General features: G+C 44.2%; 1 protein-coding gene across 1 annotated transcript in view; it reads right to left on the reverse strand.

Moving 5' to 3' along the window:
* RBM12 (RNA binding motif protein 12) overlaps positions 1-20,321 on the reverse strand; it is a 76,810-nt gene that overhangs the window by 50,302 nt on the left and 6,187 nt on the right. Inside the window, exons 2-3 of the mRNA XM_069652238.1 lie at positions 18,298-18,397; positions 16,165-16,251 (exon numbers count right to left, since the gene is read on the reverse strand). The gene's annotated coding sequence lies outside the window, so the exon portion shown is untranslated. The remainder of the gene's footprint in view (positions 1-16,164; positions 16,252-18,297; positions 18,398-20,321) is intronic.

Here is a 20,321-nt window from a genome sequence, read left to right on the forward strand (position 1 = left end):
CATGTTTGCTTATGTGCCTTACCCAAAGCCCTGTTGCATTATAGGCCTTGTAGGTCTCGGTATTATCAACACTACTCCATAACAGCTATGTGCACCCTGATCACTCAAGAACCTGCACAATGATGACCAGTTTTTCAACCATATTTAAGAGGCTGCCAATTTCGAATTTCAAAATAATTGTAATAAGTTATGAATAGATATCAATTGTCATTGATAAAATGAAGGTTCTTATAGATAGAACTCAACATGGACCTTCAATTACTGATGACACATTCAATAGAAAGCACAAGCAAAGTAAGAGTGTACGGTTACTAGCATCCAGTGAAGGAATATATTAATAAGAGTGAAATACTGTTCTACGGCCTGTCCCCTTCCCTCCATACTTGTGGGACATTACGTCCTACTGGACGAGACCGTAGACTTTTTCAATACCATACCGAAAATGTCAAGTCATTTTGAGTTTACACAGGCCCAGCGCATGCACAGCCAGTGGTTCTGCCTCCCCCAAGTCCCACCTCCAGGCCTTGTGCCCCAGTCCTTTACTCCACGCAGTCGGGGCCAGACGCATTTAGCACAAGCAGGAGTTTCCCCTCCCTCGTCAGCGCCAGTCATTTTTGCCCAATTAGGGTGGGACCAAATTGATTTGCTTCATGTGTGTGTGGATGGAACTACTCTGAATTGGATCCTCATGCGCTCCATTTAGAGAGCTTTGGGCCGGATCACAGGTGTGGCACATGCCTCACCGCGATGCACTTTCTGCGTGTGCCCTAACTTGGCACCTACAGCCTTGGAAGGAAGTCCCCCATCAGTCAGTGCCAGGGCACATGCAATGCTTCCCGTCAATAAGCAGTGACTGGTAAATTAGTTTATTTGCAGGTTACCCCGGACCAGAGATTTCTCCTCCAAGGCATCTGGCCACAGGAGGGATTGCTCAGATTCTATTACTACCAGGTCTTGTCCCAAGGCCATCCAGGATGTATTGCATACCAGAGGCTTCTTGGAGGTTACCCTACCAGGGGCTAATTCTTGTACCATAAAAGTGGAGGTTCCACCTTTGTGGGATAATACTACCCGAGTTCACTTTGAGATTCCCTCAGGAAAGACTAATCCAGTTCCCGGCGTGGCCAAGGTACTCGTCAGCAGTTAAATTGAATGGGTCGAATCAGGAGGATTCCTCGGCGAGGGCCAAATTCTGCACCAGCAGTTCCGATGTTTCCTACATCAGGGCTAATGCTAGCAAGGCATTATCTTCCCTTGATTTAGGTCGGCCATCTGTACCAAAGCCTCTGTGGTTCTGGGGACAACGCCTCTCTGAGGCTAATTCTTGTAGTGTAAACAGAGGGTTTGGATGAAGCCTCACACAGTGACCACCCCCCCCCACAAACCGGAAAATCAATGTGAAGTACAGGCGGCTCCAATCTGAAGAAATTACTGTCATCTTGTCCTCAGTCGTCCTAGGTAGTGGCAGCGCCCACTAGGTTTTGAAGGCCGTCCTCTGCGTCATCTTCCTCTCAGATTTTAAGCAAGTAGGATCGGGTCTGGAAGCTCTGTGAAAAAAGGTCTTAGCAAAATCTGCACTGCAGTGGAAGCAGGTGAATGAGAGCGGTTTAGCCGCAGTGAACCAGAGGCTGTGGAAGGATCAAGTGTAACTTGTAAAGTTCACCCCCCCCCCTCCCGACTATTTAGAGAGAGCAGCCTAAGGGGGATGCAGGGTGGGGGTGGGGTGCTAGGCTGATGCCTGTATGATGGCGTTTGATCTTCTGGAGGCAGCCGCCCATCATGTTGACACTTCAAGAGCAGTTGCCATAGAGGTGGATACATGCAGACAGGCATGGCCTCATGCCACCAAGTTTACGGGGGAGGTGGAGGATAAGGTGTTGGACCTCCCATTTGATGGTGAAGATCTTTTCCTTAGCTCCACAGACAAGGAGCTGTCTAAGAAGAAGGCATGCTTTCAGCCAAATCATTGTAGGTCTTAAACAAGCCAGCAAAAGCCAACCCATTGACAGTCTCTACAGTGGACACTTGGTCCGGATCTTTCTCGTGTTTCCGAGGCTTCCAAGTGCACAAAGCAAGGCAGGACATGTCACCCAGCACTCAATGAAACAAACAGTTTTGCCCTCCCTGCCTCATTGACCAGCACTTAGTCCCTGCCCACTGGCAAGTCCTCAAAGCAATGGGCTTGCCCATGTGCACGGGACTCCGGTGGGGGGGCACAATCTCCCTTCATGTAAGAGGCCTGGAGGACCTTAACCTCAGACTCTTGGGTGCTGTCAGTAACCAGCAGTAATCTCCCTTCCTGCCCCTCTTATCAACCATGTTGGGTCTTCCACTCAAACGCTAGAAAACCTGAAACTCTTACAGACGAAAGCCACAGAGGAGGTGCCAAGATCATAAGTCGCCAGGTTGCTACTATAGCCTGTTACAGTGCCACGGTCGAACGAAGCCAGCATGAACACCATTAAGGACTTGGCAGATTTCCTTTTCCCCCTTCAGAAATACAAGATGACAATTTGGGCTCAGACGCGGTCTGCTCTAAAGCAGGGAGCTTGGATCTGTGCAGTAGATCTGAATGCTGTGTACCGACATATCACTATCTGGCCCTCCCAAAGTTTCTCAGGTTTTCAGTGGGTCAGTACCACTACAGTATCGGGTCCTTTGCGTCGGCTTAAATGCTGCACTCAGAGTCTTTATGAAAATGATTGCATCTGTTGCCTCCTTTCTCCACCTTCAAGACGTCCATGTTTATCCGTACTCAGCATGTCAGTGAACTGGAAAAGTCTCATTTGATGGCGACCCAGTGCCTGATCTGAATAAGCTTTCTGTGGGACACGGAGCAGGCCAAGGAAGCCCCCAACTCTTTCCCTGACATTGGAAATATAGACTGCTTTACAGAACACGTGCTCGAAGTTCCTTTCCACAAACACCATCAGTGCTTGGTGGTTCCAGAGACTGCTGGGTCTCATGGCATGTTTTCAGGTGGTTCCTCTAGCCAGATTGAAGATGGGGACAGCGCAGCTAATGCTCCAGAGTTCATTGTCTCAAGCAGGCCTGGCAAATTCTTGAAAATAAAATTAAAAAATGTTTTAAAACACACTTAGACCTGCAGGGCGAATTCTTTCATTTAAATACTTGGGCCTAAGAGAAATTCTCTCGCCCATGGTAACAGGTGACAAAATATTTACCTCTGGTTTCTAAAAAAAAAAAAAAAGGAAAAAAAAATGTGCTGGTCACCAAAAACACACTTAATTTGGTGCACCGCTGCCACCTAAAGCCTAGCCATGCACAGTGAAACCTTTATTTGCCATTTACGGCAAACAGATAAATGCAAATGGTAGTCACCCTACCTCGCCAATGTGAGTGGGCTAGTAGATTTTGCAAGCCCTGGTCTCAAGCGTGGAACCAGCAGTCATATTATTCCGATCCTTCAAGAATTGGTTCAGGATTTGGTGGGGTGGTCTAATCCTCGGAATTGGTTACATGAAGCTCTTCCGAGACCCCTCTCCACAGGCAATTATCACAGATTCTTCCCTGTTGGGGGGCACAAACGAGCCACCTTAAATTTTCAAACGATGGTCAGGGGAAGACCAAGATCAGCTTGGGGGAGGGGTAGACCAAACCCCCCACCGGCCCTCTGGTTCTTTTGACCCTGAAGATATGGGAACAGGGTGTCATAAGATGCGACTTCAAGACCTTCACCTGCCGGGAGCGGCAAATGTGGAAGCGGATCAGCTGAGGCCAACCACGAGTGACCGCTTCACCTACGGGCGCACAAGAAACTTTTCTCACGGTGGGGGTCTCCCCAGGTGGACCTCTTTGCCACCAGTCTCTCAAACACTGTCCCATGTATGCATCCAGAAGGGGACAGGAAATGGATTCCCTCGGAGAATATATATTTTTTTTTAATTTTGCATTTTTAAAGCGCTCACACAGCCCGCAGAATCAAGGCGCTGTTGCAAGAATTGTTGGTTTTGTTGTCTTAGTTGCATATTTATAACGCGCTTATATACCCAGAGGTTTCTAAGCACGGACCCGGGGATCAAACCTGTGTTGCTGCGTGTCGTCTTGCTTCCAAGGCGAGCGCGTTGCCGCTGAGCTATCCTCCCGGGACAATGGAAATTCTGAGAGATGGGATGACAGCGTATGCTTTTCGCAATGTTACTTTACTGCATCTGGCTCTGTGCAAGTTTCAGGAACCAGCATTCTGTTCTCTGGTCATCATTGCTCCATGGTGGCAAGTTGCAAGTTAGTATGCAAGTTGTTCAAACTAACCTTCGTTTTCTGAGCACAATTTTGGCCAACTCAAGACCAAATGTTGTCCACATGTCTGGAACTGGAGACCAGGTCTATTAAAAACGTACTATGAAAAGCTCGTGGACTATGTACAACAATGGGTTACCCGCATATTCCAACCAGAATTGGCAGTTACTTGCAGTAAACCGTCATGAAAATCTATTAGGAAGCAGACCCCCCCCTGGCCCCTCAAAAAATATTTCACAACGGTGCATCATTGGGTCTTCAGAACTTTTCAACTGACACGGCAGGCTTGTGCTGGCACTTCACCACGTGCTTGATGGACATGCCCAAAACTGATTAGATACTGCACACTAGCCTCACAGAAAATTAAGAAGAGAGCACATCACACAACACAGAAGAGATGCACATTGGCTCCCAGTTCATGCTAGAATCCTCCATAAAACACTTACCACCACCCACAAATGTTTATCTGACACTGTCCCTACCTACCTCAATCGATGCATTGTACGCAAAGTCTAGCTTAGATCTCTCAGATCCAATACAAATACCCAGCGGCACATTCCACACTTCACTACCACAAGAGCAGGCAACGCCAGCTTCTCCATTGCAACCCCCCACATCTGGAACTCTCTTCCGCCCCCGTCTGTCCAATGAAACCTCGCTACCAAAGTTAAAAAAACGAAAAACGTGGTTGTTCAACAAGTACTAAAACTCCTTCACAAGCTTCTCCCCTGAAGCCTGTAACCCTCCTAGTACCACTCAATTACTGCTATGCCATAGGATAGGCTATTTGTATATATGCCTGCTGTTTTTGCAACTTAAAATGTATGTAACCCTGACATGAAAACGAAGATATATGTAACCTACGCCATGATACTCAAGGGTTTGGGCGTATAACCAAATGCAATAAATAAATGTGGAAGATATCAGCCTTGGCTTTGCCACGCTCCTAGGATCAGTTTCTGATTGGCTTGTGCACAAGGACCAAAACAACAAGTACAAAATTATTAGAAACAGACCGGTTGCCGATATAGAATGGTAGTATTGGCTGATGCGATGCTGATTAACGAGAAAATGACATTCATTACACAACAGCTTACCATTTTCTTTGCACTGTGGCGTTATTTGTAAGTTATGTAAGAGCAGACTCCACCTGTCCATCAAGCCTTATGGTCCTGGCACATGACATCCATAGGCTTTGTAATTATTTTTTCCAGTGTCATACTATATGCATATCCTGTCAGGGAAAGGTGAGTGGGGTGCACAGGCTTCCAGATGAACAAGTTACTTACCCATGGCAACTTTCTTTCAACGGGATGTTCCTCCCACGTATTCCTTATCTTTGATATTCCGATATTCAGCTTGCTGCTCCGGAAAGATTTTCCCCGTAGAGGTTGCTGCACGTCGACGTCCGTCGAGTCGATGTCTGCCGGAGGCCTCCGCCTCGATGACTATGTCATTACGGGTATAAGTAGTTGCGCGCAGCGTCCGTTGCTCAGTTCCGTTTTGAAGTGCTAGGCATTGTCCAGGATGAGACGGTTACTACCCCTTGAGAGAGCGCAGACTGCAATTACAAGGGAATTTTTACTGCGGGGAAGGATGGGTGGGGCTATAAGGAATATGTGGGAGAACATACAGTAGAAAGAACGTTACCATGGGTAAGTAACTTGTTCTTCGAATGGATTGTGTCCTCATACGTATTCCTTATCTTTGATAGACTCCCAAAGCAGTAATGTATGTAGGAGGAGGGAGTAAAAATGTATTGGTTAAGTGTGCACAGAATGAAATACTGACTTACCTAATTTAGTTTCTTGGCTAGTGGAGGAATCCAAGCTATAGAACACCTTGTAAAGGTGTATTTAGACGACCATGTGGCAACTGCACAAATGTCTTTTACTGGAACTTCCCTTTAAAGAGCTGACGAAGCTGCAATATCGCTGGTTCAATGAGCCCTCAAATGCTCCGGAGGGGCTTTACCTGCCAATTTATAACATTCTACTATAGTTAGAATAATCCACCTAGAAATGGTTTGTTTGGTGATGGCTTAGCCTAGTTTATGACCTGTGTATCCCACAAACAATTGTGTCAGCTTGACTTATTTTTGATAGTCTGCTAATATAGAAACTCAAAGCACGCTTTGGGTCACATCTGTGCAGCCTTTCTTCCCCTTTCCCCAGATGAGGAGGAGGGTAAAAGGAAGGCAAGGTTATTTTCTGGGTCATCTGAAATTCTGAAACAACCTCTGGGAGGAATTAGGCTTCACAACAACTTTATCTTTATGAAAGACAATGTGAGGAGGTTTGCAGGTTAAGGCCTTTAACTCACTCACCCATCTGGCAGATGTTATTGCCACCAAAAAAACAGTTTTGAAGGTAAGAAATCTCAACTGGCATGAATGCAGAGGTTCAAAAGGAGTACCCATTAGAAATTTTAAGACTAAATTTAAGTTCCCACCGAGGAACTCATTGGGGAGGAACGGGGGGGTAAACCTTGGTCAACCCCTTCAGGAATTAAATTACCAAGGCATTTTAAAGTCGAAGGGGTTTTCAGCTGTGTGCTTGAAGATAAGATAGCGCTGCTAGGTAGCCCTCAATAGTGCGGACCTGGAGCCCTAGATCTGCTAAGTGCAAAAGGAAAGATAACACCATAGGTGTATTACATGAAAACGGTTCAACAGTCTTGTCCCTACACCAGCTGCAGAATTTGCGGTATAAGGATTTGGTTGCTGGTCTTCTGTCCGAAAGCAACACCTCCATTACGTTGTCCGGGAGGTCCCAATCTTTGTATCTCAGCCTTTCAGAAACCACGTGTGAAGGCCGAGAGCCCTGATATCCGGATGGAGAACCAGACCCCCCCGCCCCTAGCGAGAGGGCACTCTTTGGGGAAGACGAATCGGAGGACAGATGGACATGTCTAGAAGGTCCGAGTACCACATTCTCCTGGCCCAATCCGGGGCAATTAGGATCATGGTTTTCCTGAACCTTATTGCGTGAGGAATGACGGGGATTGGAGGAAACGCGTGGAGAAGTGGAAATTCCCTGTCACTACGAACGCATCTTAGAGCTCCTCTCGGGGGAAATTCCCTGGAGCAGTACAGTTTGCACTTCCTGTTGGCATTGGTCGCGAACATCTCCACTTAAGGGGTTCTCCAAAGGGTGAAGTTCTCTTGAAGGACTTCTTGAGCTAGTTCCCACTCGTGGGAGACTGCTCTGCCTGCTCAGAACGTCTGCCGGCATGTTCTACTCTCCGGCTAGATGAACCGCCGACAAAGATTCCTTCTTGTATTGCCCAGAACCAGAGCTGCATTGCCTCTCTGCACAGTGGTGGTGACCCCAACACCACCTCTCTTGTTGAGGTAGTACATGGCCGCGTTGTCTGTCATTATCAGGACATTCTTTCCCTGTCCAGACGGCAGGAAGGCCTTCAGCGCTAGTCCGATTGCCCTCAGCTCTAAAAGGTTGATATGTGGTTTGGATTCCGATTGAGACCAACGACCGCTGATGGTCAAATTGTTGGTATGAGCTCCCCACCCCATGAGTGAGGCATCCGTCACTACCATCATCTCCGGCCATGGTTGCCAAAAAGGTTCTCCTTTCAAGATATCCCCCCCCCCCCCGACAGGCCCACCACTGGAGGTCCAGTGAGACTGTTTGGGATTTGCAGGAGATCTGTGACCACTGGGTCCTGAGAGTCCATTGGAGAGATCTCATTCTCAGGCGAGCCTCTGCCACCAGAAAAATGCAGGATGCCATGAGGCAGAGCAATCGCAGAAAGTCAGGGAGATGTTGGGCATTCTGGAATTTTGTCACCATTTGTAGAATGTCTTGAGCCCGCACCTCTGGTGGCGAGGCTTTTCCCCAAGGATGCTTCCAGGACTGCTCCGATAAATTGGAATCTTTGATGGTATCATGTGGGACTGCTTGAAGTTGAGGGAGAAGCCCAGCCTGTGGAGGGAGTGGCAGGTATGGTTTAGATGTTCCAGGGCTTGTTCCGGGGAACTGTCCCTGATCAACCAATCGTCCAGGTAGGCGTAGACGTGAATCCTCCCTCTCCTGAGACTCGCTGCAACAACGGCCATCAGCTTGGTGAAAACCCTTGTGCGGATGTTAGCCCAAATGGAAGAACCTGAAACTGATATTGAGAGTTGCCACTGGCGAACCTCAGGTACTCTGTGCTTTTGATGGATTGGCACATGAAAGTAAGCATCCTGAAGGTCCAGAGATACCAACCAATCATGAAGCAGTAGGGCCTGAAGGATCTTAGAAAGGGGAACCATCTTGAACTTGTCCATCCTGAGGAATTTGCTCAATTCTCGGTCTCATTCCTCCACCCTTTTTCTGAATGAGGAAATAAGGGGAGTACCAACCCTTGTTCCTCTCCGCTACAAGTACCAGCTCTATGGCACCTCTCTCTAGCAGGTCTAAAATGTCCTGCATAAGAAGCGGGTCTGGAAACTTCAAAGAGTTCGCCGGTGGAGGACTCAGAGTGTGTGTAGAAAAGGCAGGCAGTAACCCTGGACAGTTGTCTCTTGTGCCCAAGCATCTGAAGTAATAGCCTGCCATTCTGCCAGATGTTGAGTCAACCTGCCTCCTACTGCTGTCTTGTGAAATAAGACCTCAGAGAGGTTTTGAGGCGGCTGACGCAGAGGCTGAGGTAGCCCCTGCTGCTGCGGTTTTAGTACCTTTGCCCCTTCCACCATGGGTAAAAGGTCTCTAGCCTCTTTGAACTGGCTGTCCTCTGCCTTTTCAGAATGCAGAATAATAGCGAAAGGACCCCCCCCCCCACCCCAGGGCGGTTCAGAGTTTGTCTTATCGCAGCTCCAAGGGATTTGGCCGCCACCGTGCAAGTGCAACTTCTCCAAACAGTCATCAGCATTCTTTCCAAATAGATGGATGTCGTCAAAGGGCATACTCGGAAGTCTGGACTGTACATCAGGAGCAAATCCAGATGTCCGCGACCACGCAAATCTGCCGATTGTGGTACTAGCCGCCATGGCTCTGCTGATGCCGTCAAAGAGTCAAGACCAGTTTGGAGGGACTCGCACATCGCGTCCTTCCCATCCTTGATAAGATTCAAGAAACCGTCCCTCTCCTCCCCTTCAGGGAGATGGTCAGCCGCCATTGAAGCACACTCCTAAAGGATGTGGCTGAATCTTACCAGCGTGCATGTGGCATTAGCAGACTTCAGGGCCATGATACATGTCGAGAAAACCTTTTTGGCCATGGCGTAAAACTGTCGTCACGATCCTGTGGGATATGAAGTGTGTTTTCCTGAAGAAGGTGCAGCTTGAACAGCTAAGCTTTCTGGCGTAGGATGTTTAGATAAGTACAGATGGTCTGCGGTTGAGGTTCTGCATTTTGCTGACAGTTTTTTTTCTGCAAGGCCTGATGGGTTCCTCTTGTGGCCACTTGTCAAGGTTATCACTGAGGTCATCTTTCTCATATACAGGTGTGGGCCTAGACCACCCCATATATTCCATAACTCTATTCTTAAGAATCCTATAATTACCCTCTGCGTGATCTCCGGGATCAGGCCTACTAAAGTCCACCTCAGGGGAAGTTTCAATCCTGCTTGCTTCCTGCAAGGAGTCCTGCAGGTCCTTCAATCTGACCTCTGGGATAAATTATTCTGGAAGGGACCGTCTCGCACATTCTAGAACAAAGGGTCTTTCAGCATCAAAATCTTCTACCTCCTCATAAATTGAGGATAAAGATTTAAAGTAGTCTGAGCGAGTCAGAGGTGTGTAACTTCTTTCTAACGAAGGAGCAACAGCAGACACTATGGGTGGAGATCAGCTTGTAACCGTCGACGTGGACCTCACTGGCCTCGATGGAGTCGAAAGAATCGACTGGGGCTTCGACATCTTCGGCGGAGTCGACAACGGTACTGAACCGAAGAGCGACTAAGAGGTGTCGATGTTCGGGGCGTCGATGACTTCTTTGACGGAATCGCCACCAATGGTCCAGTTTTCAGTTTCGACGTGCGAGTCGACAGTGACGACGTCTTGTGCGTCAGAGGCTGTTTCTCAACGAGGGTTTTGTACGATCGAGGAGTACGTGATGCCGAGGTTGACAACTCACGGCTCTTATGTTTACCAGGTTTTTGTCCTGGGGTTTCACCTCTAGGTGTCTCTGGGCGGGGCAAGGCCGCGTTCTCAAACACCTTTAACATTTTCTTTTGAAATTCCTCCCACTGAGCGGGCGAGCTATTTTTTGGTAGTATGTATGTTTGTTTATTTTATTTATATAGCGCTCCAGACCCTGGAGTAAAATGGCACTTAGGACAAGTTACAAGGCACAATATATATAGAATTTGCAGTAATACAGTAGTAAAATAATGTACAGTATATACAGACAGAGGAGGTTAAGACTTGCTGTTAAACATAGGTGAGGCATGTACAATATATACAATTTTGTGATAAGCTGGGTCAAATTTAGGATTGGATTTTGGTCAATGACAAGTTTCCTGAATAATAGGAAGGATTAAGTCGATTTAATGTTTAAAGGCAGGGTGTACCAGAGTTGAGAGGCAAGGACCGTGAAGTTTGAGCCGCCAGCTTTTTTAGCAGTGAATCTGGGCACAGTGAGGTATAGAGTGTTGGAGGATCTAGTGATTCTGGTGGCAGGTTTCATGGTGAGTTTGTTGGTGAGGTAGGGAGGTGCTAGGTGGTTAAGGGCTTTGTAGGTAAGGCAAAGTGTTTTTAAGTCAATTTTTTGTTGAATGGAAAGCCATTTGCATGATATTCTGATGGCGGATATATGCTCACGCCTAGGAATGTTTAATGCTGCTCGTAACGCATTATTTTGGAGAACCTGTAGTTTGTTGATTATAGATTGGTTGGCACCCAGGTAGAGGCTATTGTAATAGTCTAGCTTCAATTGTACGAGAGCCGTAGCCAACGTGAGGCAGCTATTGGTGGATGAAAAAGGTCTACAGGCTTTAATTAGTTTCCCTGTGTAGGCAGTAGCTGAGGCAGTTGTGTTAACTTGTTTGGTGAGGTTGGTATTGGCATCGAGATAAAAGTCAAGGGTTTTCACATTTTTAGCGACTGGGATGTGTTGCCGTCGATGATGATGTTGGAGTAGTCAGGGCTCAGTTTTTGTAAGTTATTAGGTGATCCGACAATGAGAAGTTCAGTTTTCTCATCATTCAGGCAAAGGCCATGCGTGGCCATCCATGCCTGAATGATCGAAAAGATTTGGTTTATCCTATTGACATCAACGCTGTAGTTGCCCGAGATGGTAAGGAGTATCTGGGTGTCATCCGCATAGTTGGTGTAGGTGACATGACACCCAGATGGTCCTGTTTGTCAAAGAGAGGCTTTGTAAAGATGTTATATAGGGTGGGGGAAACAGAGGAACCTTGTGGGACACCGCAGGTGATGGGAATAGGGTATGCTGCTGCCACAGAAGAAAAGACCCTCATGGTTCTATTGGCCAAGAATGATTTTGTATCCACGTGACAGCAGAGGAGAAATGGGCAGCGGAGGAGAGGTGGTTACATAGTATTTTATGGTCGACCAGGTCAAACGCTGCTGAGAGGTCTAGAAGGAGTAGGATGGAAGCCTTTCCTTTGTCTTTAATGTCATCAATCTGACTTTTGAGGTCAACAAGAGCGGTTTCTGTTCCATGTTGAGGTTGAAAGCCAGATTGACGCAGTCCTAACAGTTGGTTGGTTTCTAAGTAGTCCTGAATTTGCAGGTAGGCAACTATCAAGGATTTTTAGCAGGAAAGGAACCGTGGTGATGGGCCTATAATTAGTGGGAATGGCTGGGTCTAGCTATTGTTTTTTCAGAAGAGGGAGAACCCATGATCGTTTCAGGTTGTTGGGTACTGAGTTAGTGGAGAATAAAAAGGTTTATTAGCTTGGTGATGAAAGGGGATAGGTCTCTTGCTGCATCCTTGATGATCTGTGCGGGGCAGCTGTCCCCTTTGCAATTTGACGGTTTGAGGGAAGTTATGATTTTTTTGGGCTTCTGGTATAGTTACCTTTTTGAATGTGAAGCCAGAGGTGGTATTGGTGGCAGTAGGTATGCTAGGGGTGGAGGAGTTGTTACTCTCTGGTGAGCTGGAGGATGGGGTCGAAGACTATCTAGGTCGTCTATGCGGATGAATGGTGCAATCCGCTCCGAGATCTCGAACAGGAGTGTTTCTTACGTCGCGGAGACGATAGGTATGTTTGCTTTGGGTAATGGGTTTTTTGGTATTACCTCTCTCCAACTTCCCTATGCGCTCTCTTAAGGTTTTCACCGTCATCGATAAACACTCCTCACACTCTGAACATGGATGCTCTGCCCCAAAGCACCATAGACAAACCCTATGGGGGTCTGTCAAGGACATCTTTGCCCCACAACCTCAGCATTTTTTTAAGCCAGATTGGTGCATAGACAGAGCCGATAAAGTGGCCATCTCAAAACGAATGAGTGAAGTATTTTCGCGAAGAAATTAAATTCCTCACGGAACCGAGCATTGCGTTCCCGAAGCGTGGAAAAATGAAACTGAGCTGCGTGCAACTACTTATACCCGTGATGACATCATCAAGAAGGAGGCCTCCGAGGGACATCAACTCGACAGACATCGACGCGCATCACCCTCTACTGGGGAAAAAGGTTTCCGAAGCAGAATGCTGGATATGGGAATACGTGCAAGGACACAATCCATTCGAAAAAGTGTTACGCAAGGCTTTTTTATGCAATGAATTTTGTAAATACGACAACTTTCCATGCGTATAATTTACGCACCAGTTGAGTAGTCGGCAGGTGACTTGACAGAAACCAGAACACATCCTTTGATTCTGATCTGTATAGATGAAAGTGGAATGCATGGAGCAGCATATTTATTTTCTGCGGTTTCCGAGAGGCGCAGTGAACACAGCACACAGAGTTAAGGAAGAGTGTTTCCGTTTAGTGTCTGTAGGTGCTGAAGGAGAATCATTTTGCAAACATAGGATCTTACGGGTAAATACGTTGGGCAACAGTCAAAATTGGGAAGTATCATATTTAACAAACACTGCCTTTTTTCAGTAAATGCATGCTTGCACTGCACAAAGGTATTGTAGGTGTTCCAGTGCATTCATTATCAAGATGCATCTTTGTGTTGCGTTCATACACTGTAATGTATGGAAGGTTTTCCACAAATGTAATACATTGTTTTAAAGGAAGACCTCTCTGCTACGCAACTCTGTCTCTTACAGGTTATGTACTTTTTCAAGTTAAGTCATGTTTTGGTTGCACGCTGCATACTTTTTACACTCAATTTAATTTACACTCCACTGATAAAATCAATATGTAAAATATTCCCACCTCAAAACCTTATTCTGGGGCACAGAGGAGTGTGTTACTAAACATCCAATCAACACCAACTTGAAGTCAATGTAATAAACAGTACGCATTATTTGCACGCAGGGAAGGCTCAGGCTGTTAGTGCTCATCTGTTCATGTGCTTTATAGATCCATTGCAAGGGAAACTTGCCTGTCACAATATAGACCGCTGCCACATGATAATGATTTCCATTCAGTTCTAATTTTTTGTACGTTTTGTCTGGGTGTCACTTCCGGTTTACTCTTGCAAAAATGTATGTCTTGCTCCCTTGAAATACCCCCACCTAAAAATGTTTCAGGAGCACGAGGTTGCTGGTTTGCCATTGTTCATTTTCTGTTTTTCCCATTACCTTTACAAACAATGATTGAGGCATTTTGAATAGGACTGCTTTTTATATTTTCCTTTTTAAATGTTCAATATCGTCTCAGCTATTTCGTCACGGCTGTGTGAGAATTTAGGACTTAAAAAAAAAGAAACATACCAAAAAGAAGCAGTGGTAAAGTCCTTATTGTCAACCATTTGTCAAGCTGCCTCCCCAGTGACAAAGATGCTCCTGCAGGTAGGTTGCTATGGCTGTTCACCATTGCCATCAACGTGCCCCAGTGTATCTACCTCCCCTTACTACTGTGTGACTTCATCTGTCGTCCTGTCAGCCTGAGGGATTAACAGTTTATCTATAGAATTGGTCGTAGACATTCAACATTCCAGACATCTCATCTTGAAAGGCTATTTTCACCACTGGTCCTAACTCATACTCTGGTGGTACTCCTATGTGTTCCACCCCTGCTGCAAATCCTTGTGGACCATGGGGTCTGATGGACATTCAGCTTTGTGTTTTGGTTACTCCCTTGAATGCACAACTAGCTAGGTTTGGTCTTTCAGAGAAGAACGGACTAATATCTCAGATATTGAAACTCCAGTCTCAAACATGAATGCTGAAAAATTGAGCAAAGCAGCCCATACACTACACTCAAGTACCCCTACTGTGTCCCTCAAACGTTGTATGTGTCACTAGGAATTGATGAATAACTGAGGATTTGCAAGTAAAGTAAGAAATTGTGTGCTGGGCTGTGCGTGTGAAGAACTGGCATTCATAGGGCGACGTATGCCTGGTTATAAACTTTCACAATCACATTTCAATGAAGCGAATGTATCGGGGATCGAAATTAAGATCCAATATGCAGGAGCTAAAAGCAGCTGTGTATGCAGCATTAACCAATAGCCAGGTGCTACCACTGAGGAACCAGTACATGGCGTTCTGCAAATTTCACTTGCGCATAATATCCAAACATACACTTTGTCCATTATTTATGAATGCTTATGCTTTAAATGTCGTATAGACATGTCCCAATGTTTATCTATAGATTGTCACAAACGCACATACACATGGGTGTTTGTTTGAGAGCACTTGGTATGGGGAGCCAAAAGTGGCACCTGGTAGCACGCTAACCAGGCTCTTCCACGCCACAAGCAGGAGCTAAACAGCTGCCAGCTCCCCTCAATTTCGAACCTTGTAACGTATTTTGAAAACATTTAAAATAGTGCAAAAATGATAATTATTCCTGCTCACTGCATACATTTGAGGAACGCAACTATAGATACAAATTTGTCCACTCTGCTTGCCAAACTGTGGAGACGTGCAGCATACAACTGACCCGGCTCAGTATAGTAATTTAAATGAATCAATGTTTTACTGACCACATGTACAATCAACTACTGGAATTTAAGCCCACACCAGCTGACTGGAAAAACGTTGCTCGTAGAATCACCAAATGGGGTTGATGGGCATTGTAGGCATACCAGGACCAGTTATAAAAAGGGTACTAAATTGCATTAAGTAGACTGCCACACAAAAGGACAAATAAAACGGCAGTGTTTGTGAGGATCAGAAAGGGAAAAGTGGACCAATTCTAAAATGCAGTGGAAAGGCCAGCATAATCCATAAAGTTGTGGCTTAGAAGGAAGAGAAAGGAGGCACAGCAGCTAAATCAAGTCTGCGCCCTTTCAAACTGAATGCTACCAACCTGCAGCGCTTATCCTTGTAAAATAATCTCACCCTCATTATAATGGAGTAAGTTAACCTCCCCATCCCTTCACTTCATAGTCCAACCCCTCCCCCATCCCTTGACTGCATAGCCCCCAGCCTCTCCCTTGACTTCATACACCTTTCTTTTGTCACAAATGGTCTTCATCATTGCTCCCTAGAAGGTTGAGGGCTTAAAAACCAAGCTCTACTGTGACAGAGCAAAACTGAGCATATAAATTCCAACCTACTAGCCTGAGGAAAAAAATATATATTTCTTTATGTGCACATCTAACATACAAAAGGATGGTCGAACAATTTGCACAACACATGAGATTCAAAAGGAACATGCACTGTTCTTGTTCGTTGTAAGGCAATGAATATTTATCACCATTTCTGTTGCCATATGAATCATATTCTAAGATTATACAATAGGATGCGTTTACAAAGTGTAAGAACAGCCATCCACTGATACCAAACAGGTAAAGACAATGTACATTTTGAAGACAGTCTAGCCTATAATTAGACGTAAACTAAACAGACCTTCAATTCAAGGTATCTTACCTGTAAAACCAATAGATGCTTCCTTAACAAGTAGTGGTGGACACCCAAGTCAATCCTGTGGGCAACCAATTAAAACCAAGTTTAAGACTGCAATAAAGAATAAACGGAGGCAAAAATCAATGCAGGAAACATAAATAACAATCTAGGTTGATGCAGGATGAAAAATTGGAAGCTGAAAACACTTAAAAATATTCAAAAAATTGACTGTTCGTAGTTAGATTAAAATTACGATGAATAAGATCCACTTGAAGGATACCGCTTATATACTATGTTATACCCGCATACTAATTGTAATAGTGACTACTTGCAGCATTACCCAATATAATTTGGATATGTTCCCAAAGAACGATTTTTAATAGACAAAAGAAATTCTTTACAACTCATTCCTCTGGAGCGTTTCTGAAAACAATGTTGTCATCAACTTAGTATGTTATGAGCTTTTGACACAAAAACCTCAGTGTACCTCATTTGATTGGCTGATTGCAGAAAAAACACCAAATGTGTGTTCATGGACCAGAACTTAATGTGAAAATGAAACAAACTAACACAGGCTGCCAAACTTGGCAGTATAAATTATTCTGCTAAGTGCAAATCAACAAACTAATTCCAAAAAGCAACAACATCATTATGCTTCTCTGAAGAAAAACACTTAAGTAGTAACACCAGGGGTCACTGGCGTGGGGCTCCCAAATGGTCTTCAGAGTATAGCTCTCATTTGAACATTTGCCCCCTTTCATCCATTTAATAAGGAGCCATAGCTTATGCTCCCAATACTAACAGTGATAGACCAATTATATATTAACGGTACAAAGAAGCAGACCGAAAACATAGCCTGGCTCCCGATGTTTCTAAAATCGAATGCACGATACCAGGGTGATGTTGGACGATGCATTCAAAGCGGCTCCCGCAATAAATGAAGTGAAGAATGATTCATAATCGCCCAAAACAAAAAAGCATTTCTTCAACCTCCATTGTTAAGGTGAATGATTCCACCGCAGCCAGGATCCATAATTAACTGTAGAGTATTGCAAAATGCTATTGTCTTCGTTTTTTCAAGGTATTGGAATCAAAAAAATAATTCTAGCCACGGGTCTGAGAAAACCACCCTTGTTCCTCAAATCTTGAACAGCTGCCCTTTCAGCATAAGACTTTCCATAAGGGTCCGATTATGATTTTTTAAATGCCTATACAGAGGTATCCAAGGAGTACACTAATCCAGGTATTTGTAAAACAATGCAGGGCAATGTTATGTGGGGAGCATGTTAAGCGAAAAGTCAAGCTGATTTCAACTGTATGGTGAAACAGTCTGCTTTCTTAGGGGGGCCTCCTCTTCAAAAAAGCTTGCAACAGAGTTGGGGGTGGAAGGGAGAAACCCCCATTGGTAGCAATTGCAAAAATGACTGTTCTGTAGTGGATACGGGACTACCTCTCCACAACACCAGCCTCTAGAAGCAGTTCAATTTCGAAATGGCACTTTACAAACTGCACTGACTTTTTGCCACCAGAAATGAACTTCACAATAGTTCAGCAACCCTCCAAAACATTTTTTGAAAACAGATTGAAGGCATTTATGGAACATGAAACTCAACCTTCTTAGTAAATTAGCAATCGATGGGCCTCCTAGACTACACAGCCTGATTTGACCTCATTGTAATCAATTTATCAAGACACAATCCTGCCAATGCCCAGTATTTCAAAGGATTCTAAAATGTTCTCTTATAGGAGGATTGGACACAGTTAAAATAGATGAAACCGCAAAGTAGAGCTTTCGGTTATTTTCAAACAGACCCATGATCGGAACTACACAGCCAACACATATTTCCACAAATGGTTGCTTATTGTATACACATGTATATAAACCAACAGAAAAATGTACTTTTGTGATCACATTTGTGTCCACCAATTACTATGGTATAATCTCGGGGGTCAAATAGAGAAATGCCAAGTTGTTTTTGTATCCATTAACAAATCATCAGCGACACAATTTAAAAAGTAAGCCAATGTTCTGAATGAAATACAGGAAATGTGCATGGAAATAAATCACTCAGGACCAAGTAAGAATTTGGATACAGTCTGAACCAAACATACATAAAACAGTCATGCATGCATGTTTACAGTAACATGAAAACCAACCTTTTTGTGCCCCATTTAGCTGTCTGTCATGATCAATTTCAACATAGATATACTTTGCGATCTGCAGCCAGGATTACCAATTTTTCAAACAGCTCTTTGCCTTAATAGAACAGACATATAAAAAAAGCATTTGAGAAACAGTTCCAACTATCCAACAAGTTAGGTGTGAACAAAGCTTGTAGCAAAATGGTAGGAACGTACCCATAAGCGTGATAAAAAAAAAACATAATATAATATTGGAAAACATGTTCCAGGGAAAAACTTGTAAATAGACACAGACCATTTAAAATTGCATGTACAATTAAAACGTGCCTACACCCCACGCAGTCCCCAATTTTAAGAATGGACCAGCATAATTATATTTGACCCTAAAAATCTCAAATCCTTAAAACATTGTCAGCGTTTATAAAGATTTTAAACAGATCACCTGCTACTTAGAAGGACCAAGTGGCAGTATGAACAGAGTAACTTGTTCTTTACAGTACATAAATTAAGTCTCACTTTTCAACAGATAAGTCAATCCCAAACTATTATAATGGTAGTGTTCTAAAAAGAAACTCTGTATAGCCATTTGTCTGTGATATTACAACGGGGTGATTAACATTCTTCTCATCAAGCTTCGTGAGGAATAAAAAATATCATGGCTCCATTAACTGTTTAAAAAATGGGAATAGCCATGAATATCATTTTTAGACCAACAGGTCTCATCAAGCACATTTTTAGGAGTTCATAAATGTTATCTTGGAGTGCCGGGTCCTCGTGAAGCACTGCCTGTAGCCTTGTTCTTTATAGGAACAAAACACATTTTTGGCTAACAGCCATATACATTATGGTTGGAGTACCAGAGAAGACATTTGAGTGGACACTCGCAAGAAAAAAGAAGAAATTCCATCCAACAGTACCCTTGAAATATACCATGATCTTTAGAGACATTTATAATATGGTCCATACTACATTTTCCTCCTAGAGGGTTTTTTGCAGGAGGACAAACAGTAACTTCTTGCATTTAAAAACCTGTTAAGAATGACACAGCTTACATTATGTTGTTCCATTTGGGAATCGTTTTACATTAGAACACCTGGAGTAAACAAGTATGTCGAACTGTAAAAAGGCCAGTTTAGGATTTTAAATGTCTACAATCATATACACTATGCAATGTAAACAACACTATGCAATGTTAACATCAACAGTACTGCAGAACCCAGGCATATTTTGGAAACAGACATGGCCTTTTGCAGCCGCCCAAAAGTTAGACAGCAAATGCAAGCCACGGTTAGTGAAGGATGTCCTGTCTATCACCTTTGAGATCTTTGAATGAAAGACAGCAAGAACTACTTCTCAACCCGGATTAAAAGTTTCCACAACCGTTTATAAAGTTTTATATATATATATATATACCTACCGCAACACTAAACTGAGCAGGAAAAAATTACAGTAGGGAAACCACAACACAAATCAAGAATATTAAAAGATCCTGAAACTCACCTATCTTACCAAAAATGATGCACCGAGCAAGTCAAGCGAGATCTTAAATTCAAACTAGCGATTGCCATCTTTGTGGTCAAACACTCGACCAAAATCCAGAATCAGATTAGGGGAAGAAGAAAAAAACAAAAATGCACCTGCATCAGGTAAACGTGCTGCACCAACAGATGAGCCAATATAATCAATGACCTTCAACCCCCTTCCCAGTTGTAAAATCATACAATTGGGAAAACCAAAAATACACAAAGGGCTTATTTAGTTTAACAAGGAAAAGGATAACTCAATCATCGAATGACATAGCAATTTGTTTTATTACCCCTACTTCTGTTATCCAAACAACTTATCTGGCGATAGGCGACAACTCTACTTCACTGGAAGAATGTCTTGCTGGTCCCCGAAAGAATCCCATACCAAGGGATCAAGTTCTGGAACAATAAGAGCTAAGCAATCTATAGAGGTATGCAAGAACAGGTTCTTCCAGCTCACCCCAACTAAAGCATAGTACATACACCTGCAATCAACACCTGCAATCAACACTA

Source organism: Ambystoma mexicanum, chromosome 3p (assembly GCF_040938575.1).
Source record: "Ambystoma mexicanum isolate Mex_15411 chromosome 3p, UKY_AmexF1_1, whole genome shotgun sequence".
Classification (NCBI taxonomy): domain Eukaryota; kingdom Metazoa; phylum Chordata; class Amphibia; order Caudata; family Ambystomatidae; genus Ambystoma; species Ambystoma mexicanum.